Source organism: Myotis davidii, unplaced genomic scaffold (genome assembly GCF_000327345.1).
Source record: "Myotis davidii unplaced genomic scaffold, ASM32734v1 scaffold402, whole genome shotgun sequence".
Lineage (NCBI taxonomy): Eukaryota > Metazoa > Chordata > Mammalia > Chiroptera > Vespertilionidae > Myotis > Myotis davidii.
In genome coordinates this window covers 165724-170838 of record NW_006293393.1, presented here as the reverse complement: position 1 = coordinate 170838, position 5115 = coordinate 165724, and the positions used below count along the sequence as shown (strand labels likewise).

Sequence of the window (5115 nt, the reverse complement as noted above, 5' to 3'; positions counted from 1 at the left end):
TGCTGAAGCATGTTTGCAGCAGTATTTTGGGAAACATTTCAGCTCAAGAGACATATTAACTCTTCAGTACATACTGAGTAGTCTCTAAACACTGTTGCTGGGGCCAAATTACATCGCCAGAATACAGCATATTTTGGCTAAAACCTTAATTTTCTGGTAGAATGTATTTTGATGAATATAATTAAATGTTGTGTCCTTGGCTTTGGTCAGAGGCCAAGTTAAGAAACTGTTAGTTAAAGAATATTTCTTAAGCAAAATTGCAGTGTGCATACAGATATTTTCAATAAACATTGTTGAACTAATGGATGAATTAAAGACATTATATACCCTGTGTGAAAAACTCCCAGGGTTTATTACCAGGAGAGTTTGTTTTTCCATATGGATTCACATACTTCTTTTGATTTCATTACTCCCTAAATGCTTCCTGATCCATTTTAATTTTTAACTAAGTTGTTTTATATATTTTAATATTATAAAAAAATTCTCTAGACTCTAAATCATAGAGCACTTTGGAATTCATTTAGTCTATTTCACTATCTGCTGCCTGAAATGCTCCAAATCCAGTTGGGGAATGAGGAGGGCATAGATAGTAATGAAAAAGAAGCCAACAACAAAATAATTTTCTCCAAACAGCTCCTTCAGGAGAAAAAGAGCCTTCCTTTGAAACCTGTTGATGGAGGGTGTTTAGTTCAGTCCGGGGCACAGGATTGGTCCATAGTGGCACTTACAAATAAGGCCTCCAAAGTTTGGGCACTTTTACCAGGGCAACCCTACAACCTGGCCCTAACTCAGTGTATCCATTAGAAGCACCAATTCCACCACTATGGGAAAAATACTAATTGAAAGAAAGGTTTCATTGCTGTGATGATTTATAATCTTTAACTTATTTTATGTGATTTAAGCCTTAGGGAAGTTCATTGATTTTATTATTTTTATTTTAATTCATCTTTATTGTTGAAAGTATTGCAGATGACTTTAATTTGTCTCTGTAAACATTCGTTGGGAGTCTCAATTTAAGTTGGGCAATTTACAAGAGCAGATTTTCCTCCCGAGCTTTCTGAGCGCACTCTGTTGTGGGGGCAACACTTCAGTGTTTATTCACTTCCTTCCACCAAAGAGCCCCTTCAGAAGATGTTACATTATTTTATTTACATATTTTCGTCATTTACTTTAGGGGGAGGAATAATTTAAGTGCGTTGAGATTAGCATATGTTGGGTTTAGATATTATTGTAATCTCAGAAGCACAGCTCTCAACAGGTTACCTGCTATTTAGGAAGCTGCAGAATTTCTGGGACTCTGCAGGTTAGTGGCTTGCAGGGGATCATATTTCTTGTCAGTTTCTAACCTAGGCAATCTGCATTTTGAACAAGGCAAACCACAAATTGTGCATGATACTCAGGCTGTGCAATAATGGGAGCAGGCCCAGAGAGAAGTACATTTGCACATTTGCTCAGTGATGACATGACCAGAACCATTTTTTCCTTTGTCCTGGACCTTGATGAATGCCTGGCTTGAAATGCAGGCAGCCATCTGTAGATACAGCACACACGTTAACAGAAACCAGTGGTACATTTGCTCACCCCTTATTGCTTTTTTTAATTCAGCAGCATGAAAGGAGGACACTGCAAGGAAGCACATTATGATTTACGAGTTGTGGAGCTGGCTGCACTAAGATTCTGAAAACCATACTGCAAGCTTATTTCCTTTGAATTTTGAAAAGAAAAAAAAATTGTATTTTCTGTCCTCCTTTATGAAATTGGATGCTTAAAAATGATAGAAAAATTAGGATTTTAATGACTTAGTTTATATTTGGTAGAGGAAATTCAGCTACATAAGATGAGTTTCTGAAAGGAAATAATTTTTATATTCTGTTTGAAATAATTCCCCCTGATGGAGGTCTTCTGGAGTTCATTCTCTTGACCAAGACGGTCACTTTGTAGCAGATGATGGCTTTAGTGCTGAAGAATGTCAGCCTCTGACCTTGAAGATCTTGTCTTCTTCCTGGTTTTGCTTTTGTTAAAACCAATTTTTATAATGTAATATTGTTATGTAATTATTCAAAATTTGAATAATTTTCCACCTTAATCCTTTGATTCTTATACATTTATAAATATACTAGAGGCCTGTTGCAGGAAGATTCCTGCAAGAATAGGGCTTCCTGCGGCTGGAGCGAAGTAGCGTAGAAGGGAGCGAAGCCCGCCTTGGCGCACTTTGCTCTTTTCTCTGCTTCATCGCTCCCTCCCATCTCCTCTGCCTCTGCTCTGCTCCCATCTCCGCTGCCTCGGCTCCCTCCCTTCTCCGCCACTTCGGTGCCTTCTGCAGTGCTTGGCTTCCTTCTATGCTGTCTTTAGTCTTCGCTCCTTGCCTGCGTATGCAAATTAACTGCCATCTTTGTTGGGTTAATTTGCATGCTTGCTCTGATTGGCTGGTGGGCACAGCGGAGGGATGGTCAATTTACATGATTCTCTTTTATTAGTGTAGATTTCTTGGCATTTAAAAAATATTTAAAAATCTCTGTTTTACATACCCTGCTCCTATTAGTCTGAGAGAAACAACTGTGAGAAGGAGGAAGGTGAAAATTACCAATGCATTTGTAGTGTGCTGTGTCACCAGAGCTCTGTTCTTTAAGGAGTATTTGATTTCTACTTGAATGAATACCGTGTACTGACTATCCAATTACATTTGTGATCACATCACTATTGACCAACTAACCACACATGCACAAACATGTTTGAGTACGCGTGCGTGCGCGCACACACACACACACACACACACACACACACACACACACATTCTTCCACACTATATAATAACACCTTTAATTTGATGCAATTACCCCTGTTAAGAAGATAGGGCAAGTTTTACCACTGAAGAGATTAAGTGATTTTTTCTAGATCTCATGACCAGTAAGTGATGGGCCTTTTTGTAGACCTTTGATCATTTGACTTGGGTCCTGTCACTCCTTCACTCAGGAAATACACTGAACATGATACAACAGATGGTGTGTCACAGAGCCACTTTGTGTGTATTATTTAGTGGTAATCAGGGAAAGCCATTAGCTTATTATTGTTATTAATACCAATATTATGTTTTATCCTCAAGGGCTCTGGATGAGAAGACTGCTGTCTAACACTTTGTCCTTCTGGTTCTCAGGAGCTAAAGTGTACACAAAGCAAAATAAACCTGTAATGAAGATTATTTGCAAAATAATCCTATATTCCTTTATTCACTCATATTTAGGCCATATTATACATGTAAAATAAGCCCGATATTCCCCCCAATCCTGAGGCACAGATCAATAGCTCTCAATGCAGGAACTAGTCTGTTAGACTGGGTTTCTCTCATGTCAGACAGCATTGTCAGTCAACAGGCATGAAAGGTGGTTTCCAGAGAGTAAATTGCATGATCAACCCAACTTCACATTCAAAGCAACTTTCACCCTCTCCCTCTCCCTCAATTAAATTCTAGGACAGTGTTCCTTTCACTTTCCCTAAGTTAAGTCAAGGAGAGTCTGGCTTTAAAATACAAAATAGAATATTCATTTCCACTCCAATGAGTACGGACTGAAGCTTTATGTTCTAACTTGCTCAACACTATCACAATTCTAATGAGACTTGGTAGATACTCCATTCATTCTGTTAGAAAACAAGCATCATGACTTAATGAGGACAAGTAGGTAACCACTGAAACATTTCCAAATTGTCAGTTCTGTACCCATTGTTAAACTCTACATGAAGTTATGTATATGTGCAAATTTATGCACAATGATTAATCTACTATGATAATTTATTAAAAACTTAAATAATATTCCATGTATAGAATATACAACTGAAGGAACAGAAACTGATACAGTGGAGAGTTCAATGTCAAGTTCTGAAGATGCCACCCAAAGGAAAAAGGGATTTTGGAGAAGAGGGGGATGGAGGAGCAGCCTCTGGGAGTGACAGTTCTGACAAGGAGTCTTAGGGTCCCAAAGATGGTGGCAATGCAGTAAAGATCAAACACATTCTGTGTGAAAAACATGGAAAAATCATGGAACCCTTGGAAAAGTTAAAGTCTGGAATGAGATTCAACGAAGCGGCTGCACAATCTAGTGAAGATGAAGCCTGGCTAGGGGCGACTTGGGTTGGATGCCAGAGGGCCCATGGTGGGGGCCATTTGCAGAAGCAGCACTTGCCTTGCCTGTAAGTGGGTTGGACAAGCCTTTGTTTACAGACACTTTTGTTAAGAACAAAAGTGCATATATAATTATGGTTGAAGGGAGAAAATAAAATGGTATGGAAGACTGAAAGAACAAAAAACAACTGAAAATGCTTTCAGAATACTAAAGTCCCCTGAAGAGTCCTCATGGCTACTTCCTCTTTTGTTGCCTCAAATCTGAATGGGTCTCTAAAAAAACCACAGGAAGGCTTTAGAAATACATGGAAAAAGGCAACTACCTCGGCTTTTAAAGCTTTCTTTTCTCATGCTTGCTAATGCCTTCCTTTAGCTGCCACTAAATAATTGAAGCGCATCTTTTTATACCTTGTTGAGCATGGCAGTGGAAAGAGCCACCTGAGTCAGAAGACCTGGGCTGTGCAATTCTTACAGCCTGCTAGTCTGTTGCCCACACAAGGGTGTGTGCTCTATGAGGGCAGGGCCTGGGTGCTCTTTTCGTTATTGGACCTTCAGCATCTTTCATCATCAAAACAGACTGGACCCACACATACTTAAGTGCCTTCCTTGGGCCAGGCATTGTTCTAGATGCTGGCGATGGCACAGTGAAAGAAACGAACACAATCCTTGCTTTGATGGTTTTCACTCTCTAGTGAGAAGATCTATGTGATTAAGCGCTTTGATGGATAATGTAGTGGAGTGTGTGAAGCACAGTGCTACTAAGGGTGGTACGGAAGCCCTCCCTGCTAAATGGGCACTTGAGCAAAGCCAGGGATGAGCCTTTTGAATATCTGGGGATAGAGAGCTCAGGCAGAGAAAGAAGCAAGAGACCCTGGGATGCTTGGTGTGCTCACAGAACAGTAATAATAATAATAAACATACACACACAAAATGAATACGCCTGAGATCATAGAGGTGTTTATATTAGGACTTGGGGCTATTAGCTTTATCCGTTTGGC

At 39.6% G+C, this 5115-nt stretch overlaps 1 pseudogene; it reads left to right on the top strand.

Moving 5' to 3' along the window:
* Nucleotides 1-3847: 3847 nt before the first annotated feature.
* On the top strand, nucleotides 3848-4330 carry LOC102752964 (annotated as a pseudogene).
* The last annotated feature ends 785 nt before the right edge of the window (nucleotides 4331-5115 follow it).